The sequence below is a fragment of the Mesocricetus auratus genome, unplaced genomic scaffold (assembly GCF_017639785.1).
Source record: "Mesocricetus auratus isolate SY011 unplaced genomic scaffold, BCM_Maur_2.0 Super-Scaffold_100004, whole genome shotgun sequence".
Taxonomy (NCBI): domain Eukaryota; kingdom Metazoa; phylum Chordata; class Mammalia; order Rodentia; family Cricetidae; genus Mesocricetus; species Mesocricetus auratus.
The window spans coordinates 113888675-113906464 of NW_024429189.1; positions in this window are offsets into that span (position 1 = coordinate 113888675).

Below are 17790 nucleotides of genomic sequence, written 5' to 3' on the forward strand. Positions count from 1 at the left end.
AAATAGCTTCCTCTCTGTCTTCAAGAAAGGTTCAATTCAAGACTTGATATAAGGATCATTTAGTGGAAACAACTGAAGATATGCTTATTTTATGTAATTTGGTACTTTTGTCATATAGTTTATTTAATGTTCTTTCAAGTGGAAGAAAAGCAACAAATGATATTTCAAAAGATTACTTCCATGTTTTAAAGTCGTATGATGGTTAAAAGTTTCTTTTCTCAGTTCAGAAAGTAAACAACAGTCTAATCACGTAAGAACCTCCCTTCAACGCAACCACAGAGGGCTGGACAGCACTGCACTCTGTGCCTGCCATTCATGAGATTTCTTTTCTGTTCTGAGGTACTGGGGATGAGGACAACCTCCCTCCTCCCTTGATGTTTACAGACCAGCCTCACTGTTTGCTATGATTCTACTCCAATCCTGTCTCTTAAGCTCCTTTCTTTTTCTTTAGTTTTTTTAAATTTATTTGTGTGCATGTGTGTATGTTTGTTATGCACAAGAGTGCTTTTGGAGAGGTTCTGTGAACTGAGTTGGTCCTCTGGAAGAGCAACAAGTTCTGTTAACCACCATGCCTACTCTCAAGTTCCTTAATCAGGTCCAATACTGTTTGAAGCAACCCTGGCCCTGCTGAGGTTCCTGTAATGCTTTCTTTGTCAACTTGGCAGTCAGCTGTGCGTGCACACCTGGACATGCCTAGCATCTCTGAGGGATGCTGCTCCCTACTGGTTCTTCTTTGATCTCCTCTGAGAACCAAAGGTGCTTTGATAACAGAAGTCATCCCTTTCATTAAATTGACTCTTCTTCCATAAAATCTTGACTAGCTAGGGCATTAGCATCTCTCAACCCCTGGAGCTTTAACCTCTGGGGAGAGAAGGTCTGTGTACAGTGCTGTGGACAACCTCAGGTAGATTATCTGTTCCAGTCTCCAACATTCTGCCAGGCTGAAAGATCCCTAGAAAAATAAAAAACAATATACTTCTCCGTCAATTCTTTCCATCTACTAGGAATTTAGGCACCTGCAGGGAGACCTACATGGAAGTTCATCCCATCTCCCCAAGGTCATTGAGTACTTGAAGCCAGAGAGCATCAGTCAGACAAGAGGATGAGATGAACTGAAGCAGATGAAGACTTGCTGAGGAAGGCTGGCCAAGGCTGAGCCAATGGCAGACAATGGCATGTTGACAGTTGCTCAGCAGAATCCTGGGTCCCATGTACACACATGTAGTAGAGGCAAACTTTACCACAGTCGAGGTTTGTCCCTGTAGGGAAACGGCTTTGGGGGCTGGGAAATGATCTCAGAGCCTGACCCAAGTAGTGGGTGAGGGGGTTCTACCAATTTCTCATGGGGTTGAGGCCTTGTTCCTTGACACGACTATCTCATATCAAACAAATCACATTCTCTCAGGACTTTACTACATCTTCACACATTCACTCAAGGCTTCCTGGACTTCCCACATCAGGTTGCCATTTTGTTCTGATAGGTGTCCTTTACGTTAACTGCAACTTCCCTTTTATGTATACGTAAGACAGGGTCTCTTATAAGCAGTCAGAAAAATCGTGTTTGACTTTGGTTTCCATAATGCTACTGGTTTTTAAGTAGCTAGGAGGTTCTTGCCTCCTTTGTAATTCATGGGTCAAACAGAAAATACCAGATAAGTCAAGTGTATAGTAATTCGATCTCTAATTCCACATTAAGTTAGGCACAGAAACTGTGCTTCCATGGAACAAGTGTTAAGTGCTTTTAAATTTTTACAAGAGAAAAGTGACCATTGAGAAACATCTATTAATTTGATTTTATGTGACCTAGTTAAAAAATGGTCACCCTCTGAAACTAAATACTCCAGGTTCTATGTCCTTAGGAGATAGAGTCTGAGAGACTAGCCCTCAGTAAGTAACAGTTTGTGATCACAGCTGGAAAAAAGCCATGGGGGGAGACCCCTATACCATACATTTGAGTTTCCTCTAGTAGCATAGCTCAGGCCTGGCTGGTCCTGCTGCAAATGCCCAAGCAGAAAAACAAGACATGATTTTATTATTTCCTTTTTATTCAGATAGAGGTCTCATACTGTAGCTTAGGCTAGCCTGGAACTCAATATGTAGCCTAGGCTGGCCCTAAATTTGAGGCCATCCTCCTACCTTAGCCTTCTAATCTAGGATTACAGATTCAAGCCATTATCACACCTGGCTCCCAAGCTTCTTAAACATTTACACATACAAATAAGCCAAACAATTTTTAATTGAATGGCTTGTCAATGCTCTCCAGTAGATCTTCATTTACAAAGGCAATTTGCATCTCTAATTATTTAGACACTTTTCTAAGTGTACAGCCTACAGGCTATTCTTTTCTTCCCTCCTTCTTACATTAATTGATTCACAGCAGCAAGAGTGTTTCTAGAACACAGTCATCCCATTATGTGCAGTGAATAACTCTAAATCGATTCAAAATTTCAGAATCCTGCACTGATTCTATGGAGTTAGTCAATAGCCAGGAAGCTAACAACTTCGTGAGTAGTTCCCTGCGTGCCATGTTAATGGCACCATCTCTGAGCTGTCCAGGAGTATCTCAATGCATACAGAGCCCAGTTCATGTGGTCAATGCCCTATTGACAGGCTTCCACACAATATCTGAAGTGTTTTTATATCAAAGATCATATAAATGACTATATATGTGTGTGTGTACATATATATGTATATATATGCCTTTATACATTGTTCTCTTTGAGCAACTTCTATATGTGAAGTGACTGATTATAGATCATTGGTAGAAGTTTCTTGCCTCTTTACCCATTGTTCTTCATGTAGAACTAATGTGGAATACCCCTCTCCCACCCAGCAGGCACCAGAGGATTCCCTGAAGACTGAGAATAGCTTGCAGAAGTAGGGGTGGGGCTGCTGAGATGAGTGTCCTGATCTCAATAGTGAGAGGATGTAAGATGGCTGTGCCCTTTCCATGAAGACAGGATAACTTGTGTGTGGGTACAAGGGATAGCATCGAGGACCTCAAGCATGGTACTAGGTGTTAGTACCTAGGCAAGGACCCTGCTCTTCAGTTTTGCCCTAGGTCCTAGACATCTTTAAGGTGATATACATGCTAACTGTTTTGATTTTATCATAACGCAATGTATGTATTTATCAAAACACCCCACTGTACCCCATAAGTATGTCCAATTACTATGCATGTCAGAAGAGAGTTCTAAAAGTCAGAAGAAAGAAATTCTAGCAATGCACCACCTCTGCACTGTTACCCTGCTTCTGCCATACCCAGAGATGATCCCAGGTAGATCACGTCCACACCATTCTCTCCATGAACGAATCCCCCAAAGGAGAGATTTCAGAGCATTTCACAGCAGGAAACGTGAGCTGCCTCCATATGTGCCTGGTAGAGCCAGGCCTGCTGAGCCCCGGTACTGGCTCATGCACCAGGCCTGCCTAGGCCCACTTCCTACATCCATTCCTTCATCTGACCTCCACCTGGGGTGGCATCCATCCTGGACCCTGGGGTCACAATAGTAGGTCAGGATCAGTTCCTGGACTCAGGTTCCTTGTTCTCCTTTCCCAGAGCGGAAAATTAGAAGACTATTAGGATGCCAAGCAAGGGAAAGTGTAAGTAAGACACAGCATCATTTAGAGAGGCAGGGAAGGAGTGGAGACCATCCGGAGGGTCCAGCAAGTCACCAGAAAAATGGCACTTTATTATCTAAAGAGAAACATTTTACCCATGAAAGGAACATGCAGAAAACTGAAGCCCAGTAGAAGCATAGACCAAACCAAAGAACCTTGTGGTATTCTGGACTGTAAGCATTCATCTCAGAGCCAGGTATGTCGATGCACACCCACAATCCCAGCACTGGGCAGGTAAGATACAAGAACCAGGGGCTCAAGGGAAGCCTCTACTATACTGTGAGTTCAGGCCAGTCTGGGCTATGTTCCTGAGACCCTGTTTCCAACAAACACAAAAACAAAAATCAAGCAATCAATAAATAAAAGCTCAAATTGATGAGACACGTATAGAATGGGATCATAGTTGACATGTATGTTTTCCTTTGATCTGGTCTTCTAGTTCAGCAACACAGTCTGAGTATCTCTGGTCTGTGTACTCACAGCCTCTTAAAAGATACTTAAAGGCAGCAGCTGTCTACATTACAGGCAACACACAAGGTGTTTTAAAACTTGCAATGATTGAATTATGGGTTTTAGGCCAGACTCCCCTCTGTCACCCTTTCACATACTTATCCTTGAGCTGCCTTTTTAGGGAAGTTCTTTTCTCTCTTAATGAAAATCTGGTATTGTAATAGATCATTGGATTTGTGAATCGCTGTCATAAAATCTAATCTGGAACCTCAGTCTCGTTCATAAAAGCTCAGGTTCCCTCTGGTCCTACTAATATTATAAGTAGGAACACTGAGAGAATTTCCTACAGAATGTTCTAGATTTCAAAACACTGCCCTAGGGATCCTTCTCAGAGGCTTGACCACTGCTGTCCTCTATTGATCATGTGAGGTACTGCACAAAAAAGCCCCTTTGCCGCTTAGGAACTGGTTATTTGTGGTTCATCCAATGGCAGCTGGGAATTCCTGAGGCATTTGAAAAGGTGCTAAATTGTCTCTTGATTAGAGAGTGGCATGGCATAGATCCAGTGCGTTGTGCTTCAGATGGAACTGCTTAGTCCTTGGCTGGAGCCAATGCTGACTATTTTCGCAGATGCGTACAGATACACATTGAAAGAGCCCCATGAACTCATCCACTAGTTAGATCAGAGCTTGTATTAATTCTGTGGCTTGAGGCCCCCTACTGCTTTCCAGCCAGGCCTCAGAGGTAATGCTCCAGAAATACCTTGGACAATCCAATGCCAAACTTATATTGGCAGTCAGAAATCCTTCAAGTTCAAAAGGTCAAAAGCCCTCCTTTCCACCAGGCAGGGTCTGTCCACTTTAGAGAAGTCAACACAAGAAGCTCACAGGTAGACATGTGTGCTGAAGTCAACACCAAACCTGGAGGAAGAAACAAGGCAGCTGTTTTAGTAAGGGGAAAATGGATCCTTAGAAACAAACTTAGTTTCTGTTTCTTTCCAACAATTGTGTGTGTGTGTGTGTGTGTGTGTGTGTGTGTGTGTGTGTGTGTGTGTGTGTGTAAAGGGAGAACAGGGAAAGTGAGATCTGGCCCCTCTGTAAAGCTTCAGTAGGATAAGAGCCAGCACTGTCCCGGGAGGAGAGTTAATCAGATGTGCATGCCTGTGTTCCCATGGATGGCTGTGCTTCTGTCCTTGTGTGCAGATGCTGGTATCATTAATCTTCCTCAGTTACTCTTCCACCTGATTCTTTAGACAAGGGCTCACAATCGGACCAAGAGCTCATTGACATAGTCTCACAGTCAGCTTGCTCTGGAGATCCCCTGTCCCTCTGGGTATTACAGGCAGATGGTCACACCCACCCAGAATGTATGTGGGTTAAGAGGAATCCAGATTCCTGGAGATCTGAACTCTGGTACCCACACTTTATGGCAAACACTCATCTTCTGTGCCATCTCTCCAGGCTCCCAAAGGAAGGATTTTAAATGTTATTACCATATCTGCTACATCTTGAGGCAATGGTCATGCTATTTAGTTTAATTTGGTCATTCATACTGTATGTATATATGGAAAATCACACTATAACCCATGAGTGCAACTATTACTATTTTCTCATTAAAAATGAAGTTATGAAAATGTCTAAAAATTGAAATGATGCCTAGATGATTAGAACGATGCTGGTGATACTCTTGGTGGGGACTGAGGTTGCTGAGCCTGGGCTAGATGAGCAAAACTTGGCACTGCATGGAACTCCCTGGAAGGGGAAAAGGGAAGCAAGGAGTGAAGCAGAAACCAGACTGAGGTTTCTGGAAACAGTACAGCCAAGAGAAACGGCTTCAGTGGGGAAAGGGTCAGACAGTGATACATTTTCATAAAATTCATTTTCATAAAACGTGATGACATTTTAGTGAAGTGAGAACTCATTTTTCTCTTCCAAAACTTCAGGGTAAGACCACCTAAATGAGTTTTCTAGGGGTTTTGAAGGTTTAAAAAGTCATTAGCAGAGAAAAAGGTGGGGCGTGGATTTCACTATTTCAGCAGTACATGGCCACATTTAGACACCAGGAAGATGAAATGAAAGACACAGTCTGGAGTTTAATATCCACCATTTTCTGATGTTGAAAAGGGTGTTGAGGCAGACAAGGAGACGTTGGCATCCTCCTCTTAGAGTTTGTTCGACCATCCCAGCTGGTTTTCACTTGGGAGAGGGAGAGGAGAGCTTGCCTACTAAGTGTTTAAACAATTAACTGTGATACTTGAAAAAGCTCTTTTGGTTTGTTCATTTGTCTGATTGTTGTTTTTGAGACAAGGTCTAGCTGTGTAGCCCATATTGGCCTTTACCTAAAAATTCTCTTGCTTTAGTTTTCTGAGTGCTGGGATTTCAAGTGTGTATCATTACATTGTTACTTTATTTTATTCTCGGTGCTGAAGATTCAACCTTGACTTTACACAGGCTAGCCAAGCATGCTGTCACCAAAATGTATCTCCAGCCCTTGTTTGTTTCTTAAACTACCTTCTTTTTTCTCAGTCCTGGGAATTGAGTCTGCAGCCTAACACAGGCTAGACAAACACTCTACTACTTTGAACTGTATCCCCAACCCTGAGATGCATTTAAATGCCAGGTACTCATGAATACATACATACATACAAACGCTTTATATTTTAGTAAGTGGTACATTCATGTATAAACATGCATATTTTCATAGAAAAGTTATAGAAGTCTTCAAAACGTAAAGGAACAATTAAACAACTTCTACATGATGAGGATGCCATCTAATATTTGACAGCTCTTCTCATAATTCTTTTAATTATTGGTCTATTTCTCTACTAGAGTCTGTATCTAGATTTGGAAATCAAATTATGTCTTATGCTTAACAAAATCAGTTAATTTTCCTTTAAAAGGGTAAATCTATTTTGCAGATTCTTACAATTCAAAGCATAATAATAATCCATTATAGTCACTATATTATAGCTGAAATTTAAATAATTTTCATTAAATAGTTGACAAAATAGCATTGTGATTAACATCTCATAATGCTTCTTTTGCTTCTTTTGTAACTTATTTTATAATTTACTAACAATTAAGAATCACTAAAGATTCCCATTTTCCTGAGGAATCTACATATTGATTTCCAAAGTGGCTGTACCGAGTCAGCCCTTCCACCAGCAATGGAGGAGTGTTCCCCTTTCTCCACATTCTCTCCAGCATAAACTGTCATTGGAGTTTTTTATTTTAGCCATTCTGACAGGAGTAAGATGGTATCTCAGAGTTGTTTTGATTTGCATTTCCCAGATGACTAGGGATTTTGAACACTTTCTTAAGTGTCTCTCAGCCATTTTAGACTCATCTACTGAAAATTCTCTATTTAGTTCTGTGCCCCACTTTTTGATTGGGTCATTTGGTGTTTTGGAGACTTGCTTCTTAAGTTCTTTGTAAATTTTGGAGATCATCCCTCTGTCAGATGTGGGGTTAGTAAATATCTTTTCCCAATCTGTGGGTTGCCTTTTTGTCAGTGAGGAGTCCTAGGTAATCTATGGGACCTTGGGTGTTATTTATCCCTGGCATACAAATAGACTTTGAGTGCCCATCCCACAATGAGGAATGCACTCTCAGCCTGTACTCTTGTGGAAGGGCCTAGGCCCTGCCCTAGTTGAAATGGCAGACTCTGGAGATACACCATGGAGGGCCTCGCCTTCCCTGGGAATCGAAGTGGAAACTGGGTGGGGGGCTGGGAGCCTGGTAGGGTGGGCAGGGGAGAAGGGGAGGGAGAGGGAGCTGGGATTGACATGTGAAACAAGCTTGTTTCTAAGTTAAATGAAAACATGAAGAGAGAAAAAAAAAGGACCACTAAAGAGTTGGGCTGTTGGTGGAGCACTTGGAAGATAGATGCATGTGAATCGTAGTGAATTCGAGGCCAGTCTGGTCTAAAAAGTGAGTTCCAGGACACGCTCCAAAGCAATACACAGAAATGCTGTTTCAAAAAACAACAAAACAGAACAAAAAAGAATCACTAAAGAAAGTTGAGAGGCACCGTTGATCCCTGCCATTAGTAAGTGAAGAGGTTTAGTTCTAGTGCTTACAGAAGATTGCACAGGCGAAATTCCTGAATGGTCCTAAGGCCAGCCATCTCTCTTAGTTTGTGTCTGTTGCTGTGATAAAACTTGGGAAGCAAAAGTATTACAGGCCCGGATGGGGGGAGCTTCAGTTGGGTTAGCTGACTAGTCTGGTCCATACCTAAGAGGGGAGGTGTGGATTGAGGAAAGGAATAGACAGGCAAAAAGAGATAATGTCTGGAAGACCATCTAGGGAATACTGAACCACCCATGTTTATTGTGCACAGTTTTTTACACCCCTGTCAAAAGAGGGGGAGAAGGCAAGTGACTTCCTTACAAAGATGCAAAGAACAAGCAAGCATAATTACATTCTCAATACCTAAAACATCAAGTAACTATCTCCTGAGTTAAGTATTTTGTTGTTCAGGCAGGACATACAGCCGACCACATCCTATACCACACCTCTTGCTGCATTCATATCTTAGGCTAAATATCCTGTTGTCTAGGTAAGACACACAACAGCCACATCTTAAGCCCAACATTCTGTAGTTGGATTAAAGGAGCAATGGCAGGTTAAAACTTTCTAACTTTAAGTCAAAATGATATGGAGTCAATTCTGTGGGTTCCCTCAGTTTCTCCTTTTAAAATATTTTTTTATAATACCTGTGCTTTTGTTACAAGACAGATGACTGTATCTGTCTTAGGTTGTGTTTTTTGACATTTCAGACTACCTGTCATTGGAACACACATTTCATCATGAGTGCCCTGTCTTAGGTGGACTGGAGGCAAAAAGATCTTACTTGTCATTGACTACCAGCCTCTGTTTATAGAGAGTTAAGGGAGAGGGTGTAGCATAGTGCCAAATTTCCATCGAGAGTTCACAAATAACTTGACAATGTCAAGGAATATCCATGTTTCCAAGGCTACAATAGTTCCTATTAAGATGAAATGGCATTTTTAAAATTGGTTCAGGATGTCTCTAGCAGTTTTAGCTGTGTAAAGATCCAAATCTGTCTTTTTAATTACCTCGAATCTAAAGACTCATTTGTATCATGCCAAATTTTTCTCAGATTGAGCTCTGACCTTTCTCCATCCATTAACACTTGCATAATACAGCAAAAGTTGCAAACATTATCAGGTTAATACCATATGAATATTAACAATGAACCTATAATTGCCTAAATTACAATTTTCATAATTTCAATTCAATCAAGAGATAATAAAAAGTTTTTGTGGAGTCGAGATGTAACGCCATGGGGTAGGAAGCCCGGAAACTTCTCTGGTAAGGGACATACTTAGATTAGCAATTATGGGATAAATACTTAAGTCAGAGCTAGCCAGTAAGAAGCAAGCAAGGCCAATAGCTTCATAATTAATATAGCCTCCTGTGTGTTTATTTGGGACTGATGCGGCTCTGGAACCAGGCTGGCGGTAAGGCTTCCCTTTACATTGATCAATGACATAGCCAATTTAGACATGTTTGACAGGTCTTAATCTACAGGCTTGTCTGGAACTCACTCCATACCCCAGGCTGGCTTTGAACTTACAGTAAACCCATGTCTCAGCAAGTGCTAGAATTACAGGGATGAGCCACCATACCTGGATTTTTAAAGACTTTTAAAAGATAGTATTTCAAAAGAAAAATTGCTGAATGATCCAATACATATAAGACTAGTGCTACTATATTCTAGTAAAATATAGTAATTTCCTTGCAGGAAAATTAAAATTGTGCTGAGGGTAGACAGCCAATCACTTTCTAGGATTTCTGCTATGTACAAGTCTTTGGGTTGAGTGACCTTCCAGAAAGTTAGTTTGCTTGGTTTATTTATCCATGCATTTGTTTAAGGTTATCAAGTCACTACACATTATGACACCTTTTCCAAGTATTTCTGAATTGGCTCTGAACACCCTTCTGCTTTATGTGAACTCTGTATGTATGTAAAGAGGCATCTTCACAAAAGATTATAAAATTAAAATATAGATCAACTCTGAAAAAGAGTTTTTGTGATGGATAAAATATGATTTTCCCTTTCTTAAAGTCCAATGTATTATTGCTTGTAACTTCCAAAGATAAGTTTGAAATGCTTGTTTGAGTCCTTGATTTCTGAATACCATCAGTAAAGCTTTTGTCCCATTTTTTTCCATCAGCTTGTGGGGTACTTTTGGTAACTCTAATTTGTTTTCTCTACCAGTCTAGCACCTAATTTTTAACTTCAGTGATATTGTACTGAAGAGATTCTTTAGCTACATGTCGCCTCCACAAGTGTTCAATTGTCCCAATGAGTCCCTTTCCTCCAGAGGGGAAGTACTGAGGCACATCTTTTTCAAACTTTCTATTTCAACAGCATAAGTGAGTTTTAACTGGCAAAACTAAGTTCTGTGTCCCAAGATATAGTGTGGATAAACTGTCAAACATTTAGTTCTTGGCCAGATCCAGAATCATTAAAATTCACAGACATATGGGAAGCTGGTACAGTAGGTTCATCAAGAAGCTGGAAATCATAAACTGTTGTCATAATCTCCTTTCCTTCTCAGACTGTAGAATGATGACCTCAGAAGATCAGGAACACAGTTTCAGCAGATCTCACTCAAATTTGTCTATGAGGGTCTCAGCAGCTATGACATACAAAGAACAAGCAAGTGTAATTGCCTTCTCAATACCCAAAACAGCATACATAAATCATTTGGCTGACAGATTATATTCCATCACTGAGGGAAGTCAGGGCAGGAACTCAAGGCAGGAACTGAAACAGAGAACACAGAGGAGCCTAATTACTGGCATACTTCCAAGCCCTCTATGGTAGAAGTGGCTGAGACTTTAGGTCCCTGAGCTTATGAATTGTAGGATATGGCAGGCTCCTGTAAGTGCAATGGGCTGGGCAGATCTCTGTAGCTGAGACATACCTGAGTGATCTCACTGCTGAATCGCTCCTTGGCCCAAGGTGCTGCTTGGTCCACCTGGGAAACTGAACAAAACTTCCTAAGTGAGAGGGAATTGGGATCTAAAGTCTGAGAGTGTTCACTTTTTCTCTTTTCTCATTCTTCAAATGTCTGAAAAATGTGGGGAAGACCTTGAACAGAAAATATCCCTTGGCCTCCATCACACTCTCATCATGTGTCCACCATGGAACTATGCTTGTTGCAATAAACTTGTGTACAAATCAGGACTTTTACAAAGGATGCTTCTTTGAGGTGAGACTCCTCCCTCCACATTGACCTGTCTATGATCACGTTGTCAAAGTCAGTAATGGAGAAAGAAGCCTGAATTTTCATCTCTGTGGACTCCTGTCCATTGAGCAGTAATATTGTCAGTATTTGCATTCCTGTTGGATGACTGTCTTTGCTGTGATCCTTGTTTAAAACTCAAGCCTTAGGGTTGAGGGTATAGCTTGGTGGATGCCTGTGTAGCATGCTGGAGGCCCTAGGCTTGATCTTCAGGGCCATAAAAATATATGTGTAAAACATAAATGTTAAGACATGGACTCTTCAGATACTCTAACAACATTCAGCCTTGGTCTACCCATTTGCTACTATAAAGAATTGTCAAGGAAGAGAGGTATGTGGATGCCTGCAGGACAGAGGTGTTCAGCAGGTGGGCCATCCTCCCACTCTTTCTCTCAAGTCTAAGTGAGGAACTGGCCAGGAGTCTGCAGATCTCATGGCACTCTGGTATCATTTATGAATAAGAAAACATGAGCTCTCGAAGTTAATTGGTATCCAGTACCAGTTACAGATGTTGAAGGGCTATTGAGCTACCAGGATTGATCCCAATGTGTGAACTGCCTTTCAAAACAGACCAAGTGTTAGCACTTCTCTGCTTCTTGTCTACTGTGATGTGAGTGCCCTCCTCTGCTAATCACACAATCTGTGTGCCATAGTGTTCTGCAGGCTGACTATGAACTGAATGCTCGAAAACCATGATCAAAATAAACTCTTCCTTTTTAAGTTATTTCTGTCTGGTGTTTTGTTATCATGTGTCTTAGTTGCTGTTTTATTGCAGTGATTAATAAAACAACCAAGGCAACTTATAAAAGAAAGGGTTTAATTCTTACAGTGTCAGAAGGTTAGAGTCCATGATGGTGGAGTGTTATGGCAGCAACAACTGAGAGTTCACATCTTGATCCACAGGCAGGAAGCAGAGAGCACACAGGGAATAGAATGAATCTTTTCAAGGCTCAAATCTTACCCCCTGTGACAACACACTTCCTTCAACAAGGACATACCTCCTAATCAGTTCCACCAACTATAATGGCCCATGGAGGCCATTCTTATTCAGACCTCTACCACATAGTGCTAAGAAAAATAACAAAGTTGATGAACGAATTTCAAACATCCTTACAAACTGCAAGCCGTTTTCTCAATTGAGAGAGAGAGAGAGAGAGAGAGAGAGAGAGAGAGAGAGAGAGAGAGAGAGAGAGAGAGAGATACATGAGTACATTCTTATCATTCTGGGAGAATTGGGCCAAGTGAAGGGGAATATATCATTTGTTTCTTCTCTCTTTTTTTATCTATAATGCTTATTCATATGCTTGTGACTAGTGGACACTCTAATATTTATTATTATAACTCCAGTTTTTAGCTCTCTATGGCTGTGACAAAGTGTCTGACACAAACAAATTAAGGGAGGGAGGATTACACATGCCTGGTTCATGGCTTTGGGTGTCTCAGTCAGTGTCAGCTAGTTTCATTGCTTTTAAGTCTGTGGCAAGGCAGAAGCATCACTGTTGAGGAACACTGCTCACCTCATGAAATCCAAGAAGCATAAAGAAAGAGAAAATATTCAGAGACAAGATATACCCTTCAAAGACAAGTCTCCAGTTACCTGCTTCCTCTAACCAAGCCCTACCTCCTCCCACCTCCTCCTAGAGAGTTCCTTCAATTACAGAGTCTTGACTAGATGAATCCATGGATGATCATATCAGTTCTCAATACCACCACCAGCTGGGAACCAAGACCCCAATACATGAGCCTTCTGAGAGGGCACTTTTTGCTCAAACCATGTCAGAGACAAAAATTCAAATATATAAAACATATGGTTTTCTCACTAAAATAAGGAAATAAAACTAGGAAAAAACACACAGGCTTTGAATTAAATGAGTTGAATTCTATTGCATGATGTTCTGCCTAACATTGGTTGACTTCCAGTGCTATATAACACTAAGTAATGTTAACAAACTGTACAACTTCCATGATTTTCAGTTTCAAATTCTGCAATGTGGAAATATTTACTTTTATAACTCTTGTAATTATGCTTGGTAAACTGTGTGGGCAGAACTGCAAAGCATGTAACATATAATTAATATCAGTATTGGTCACTGGATACCTAAATATGAGTAAGAGGAAACAATTTGCCCTGCAAGATTTGGAAGCCTAACCAACACATATACTCCTTGTAAAGGCTGGTGTATAGGTTACTTTGCTGATACTGTGATAAAAAATTATGACCAAAGACAGCAGAAAGAATTTATTTTGGCTTCTGGTTCTAGAGGGGTAGAGTTCATCAAGGTGGGGAAGGCACAGAAGTGGGTACAGGAAGCTGATCATGTTTCCATCCATACACAGTAAGCAGAAAGAACAGACAGTGGAATAAAGCTATAAACCCTCAAATCCTATGGCACTCTTCCTCCAGCAGGTGCCTCCCAGATTCCATAATCTCTTCACACGGTCACATCTGATGGGCATCAGTGCTCATTTACATAAGTAGATGGGCAAAATTCTTATTTAAATTGTAGCAGTTGGGAACACTTATATGGGCAGTAGAAGAGGTCTGGATGCAGATCACTGCTCCACATTGTTAGCTATGGAGTCCCAGCCATCATTTTCTAGAATCTGTCAGACAGTCCTTCCAATGTACTGTTTGCAAAACTTTAAGTAAATTTACCTCTTTGTAGACATGTTAAGGAAGCTTTTATTCAACTCACTTTTATCCACATTTCCTACTGTTGTTAAAATTTCCAGAGGACAAAGAAGGAAAACATCTTGCCTTCCTGTTGCATCCAGAATCTCTGCCTGGAAGCTCCCTAAAGATGTTTGCATCAATATATGGTTTTACTGGATGTAGAAATACACACATCCAAACAACCTACTGAGGACTTTGGATCAATAATGATTATGTAACATTTCTTCATATTAGCTATCATGGTGCTGTTAGTCTCACTATCATAATGAACTAAGTCTTAGTATCAATTATCTCACTTGATCCTTAAAATAGCTGTTTGCAATAGGCAGGACAACTTTTCTAATATCATATAAAACAAGAACAGAACAGGGCCCTGGAGAGATAACTCAGTCAGTTCTTGCCTTGCAGACACGAGACTCTGAGTTTGATTCCCAGAACCCACATTTTAAGAAAACTGGAAGTGATGGCATCCACATGGCATGTGGAGAGGCAGAGACAAGGAAATCACTGGTTCTGGCCAGGCAACCATCTTGCCTAATCTAATTGGCAGGTTTCACCAGTAAAGTACCATGTCTTAGAAAAAAATCAGGCCAATGAGGAAGTCCTCTGGTAAAGGCACTTGCCATAAAAACTGATAGGAGTTCTATTCTCAGAATTCACCTTGTGAAAGGAGAGAACTGAGTCCTACAAGTTGTCCTCTGACATTCATTCCCACACCAAAGCACAATGATAACACCCCAATGCAAAATAAAGAAACAAATGTAAAAATAAAAAAATTAAAGAAGTGGATAGCACCTCGGAAAAGACACTCAAGGTTGTCCTTTGGCCTTCACACATACATGTGTGCAAGCACATACACAAAATTACATGCTCTGGTGACCTCCATGTTCATAATATTTAAATATTACTCATGACACCCACCATTATGTGGGCTCTGTTCTTAATCAAAGGCTGTGTATTGTGTTATTCATTAGGTTCATATTCAGATGTACATCCAAACACAAAGAGGACTTGCTATCAACTTAAGTTGCATGATTAAAAATCAAAAGCCAACGTAGAACCTATCTTTCTTCTATACAGTTTGCATGTGTGTAAATATCACACAGTAGCCCATAAAGATGTAAAATTGTTATGTATCAACTAAAAAAATGTTAAGAAAATGGCCTTTGGGGAACCATGGTAAAAATACTGCTTCTTGAGGACAGTAAATATTTGGGAAATACTGTTTTAAATTTCATTTCTGATGTCAATGCAAGAGTAGGACCTGAAGTCCAGGATGTTGGATCAGGCCTACCTTCAGGTCATTAGCTTCATTTTTTCAGGAACAAAAGCAAGATGTAAGATGCCTTTTGATGAATGCAAAATGATTTACTGATCCAACAAGTAGGAAAGTGCAAACTACTTACACACACACACACACACAAAACCATCAAATGAACATCCATCTATCTTCGTGATTTATTTGATAAAGTGCTGTTTTCATTCCTTTTTGGTGAAGGCATTATTTTAATTTACCAGGAAATTCTAAAAATGGTGATGCAATATATATGCCTCTAAATGGTGTATCTGTATTGACTATGGGGCTGGTTGACAATTTGTAACTTGTGATGCTTATTCTCTCTATTTATGCATGGCCAGTGCAACTTTGGGAAGAAATGAAAAGGGGGGGACAGATGATGTCAGCTCAGAAGTAAAGCCCTTGCCAAGCACATGTGAGACCTGGAATTCAGTTCTCACTAACGAGAGCAAACCGAAGAACCCTTCACTACCAGAGAAGAGTATAATCCCTAGACTGATATTGTATCCCTCTGATCCCATGGTTTTGGGGTACTTAATAAAAAATAAACTGTGAATATTTCATTTTCAGGACCATAAAGTAAGAAGGACACCAGCCTGTTGGAGCCTGCACAGATGACTTCACACAGTGGTCGGTTTGGGTGTTCTATATGACAAGTATCCTCCTGCTTCACCTCTCTCAGCTTTCAGCAGGACAGTGACAGGGATATTGGTTCAGCCACACTGAAGAGATGCTAGGTGGGACACCAGGTACAAATGCTTATGTGCAGACTCCTGCTTCTTGCCCTCCCCTCGGGTTTCTGCTGACCACCCATGCTTGTGTAGCATTTGGGCTACTTTCTCAGGGATGAGTTTTTCAAACCCTGCTGGGAGGGGGAGAGGGTTAGGGGCTGGTGATTCAGTGTTTAGCTGCCAACTTACAGAACTTGCAAGTTGGTTGTCACTCTGTTCAGACTCCAGTGCTTATCCTTCCTCACCAGAATCAAACATCTGATACCCAGCTCAAGCCTGGGGGAAACGGCTGTCTCTCTTGAAGACAGAATGGATCCCAATTTGCTCTATAATGCTCTTGATAAAGATCTGCTAGCATCATCTTCGTGCAACACAGGGCTTCTGAATAGAAGCAAACAAGAATGTTTGACCTGAGCTTTAAAAGGATAAAGCATCTATGGTGCTCAGTCACAGGAATTCAATTGCACATGCACAGGTCTGTTGGAAGAAATAAGTGTCATACTGAATGTTCTCCCACAGTGGAGAAGGGAGAGAAAAAGAAATAATAAAATACTCATAAGGTGTTTCACCCCACCGAGCTGCACACCTCCAGGCACTTAATTCCACAGTCTAGTTTGCTTTTCTTCCCTTCTCTCAAGAAACATGCTTTAAATTATTTAATGGGGGAAAGGTAGGACTTTGAACTCCAGGAAAATCATAATGTTACAGTTCTGAGGGGCTTGTGCAAAGACTGGGGGTGTGGGAGGCTAGTGTTTGGTGAATAAAAAACAGCTTTGACAAAAGCCTAGGCAGAAAGGTTGCTTCATCTTTTAGGAAGGGCAACAGATAACACAGCTCAACATTTGGACATTGGATGTTGTTCAAAATAGTACGTACACCAGCCAGTGCCATTCACCTCCACTAAATAACCCAAAGAGACAAATTGAAATAAAGTGGAATTTTTCTAGAGTTAATGAAAGGTTCCTGTTTGTGAATTCTGTGCTTTGAAGTCTAAACCTTCCAAACAGCACCAGGAATTGACTTGTGATGTATGACTATTTGGACAAGTGGCGAACAGAGCTGCACTCTATGGACCGCCAACATTCCCTCCCTGTCAGAGAGGCTTTCCTGAGGCTGGGTGTGCTCCCCTGGCATTGCTTCTCTGAGGACCCTGCCCAAGACATGTCCTTATAAGCTGTAATTTGCTTGTCCTTTATCCTCCTGGATCCTGAACAGGTGCCTCCTCCCTCCCTTGCTTCCCACCTTCCAGAGCTCCTCTTTGTCTGTCTGCAGAGCCCCTCTAATCTGTGTTGCCCTCACCATTCATAGAATCCCCCAGATGACTTCCTTTGTCCACACCCTGATCCTTTGTCTGTGAGCCTCAACTGATCCTGTGAGTCATTCAAGGGCCTATATTGTTCTTTGTACCTACTGGGCCTGAAGAAATTAGCTCAGGCCTTCCTAGCTCTTCCACATAGCCCTAACAAGGCAGTCAAGTGTACTCATCCCTTCTATTCTCACATACTCACATCTTCCACAGAGAGGAAAGAGGTGTCCTCTGCCTCATCAGTCCTTCTGTGGGCTTTTGGTTGGGTCTAGCAACCCAATTACAACAAGAGATGATTAGCAAGAGAAGGGCTTGGGTTTGCTAAGAGTATCTTTATAAGCAAGCCTGAAGAAATGGGACAAACAAAACTTGTGTTTGTGTGAATTTCTGATAAAGAATAAAAAAGAAAATCTGTGAAGGAATAGTGTGGCTAAT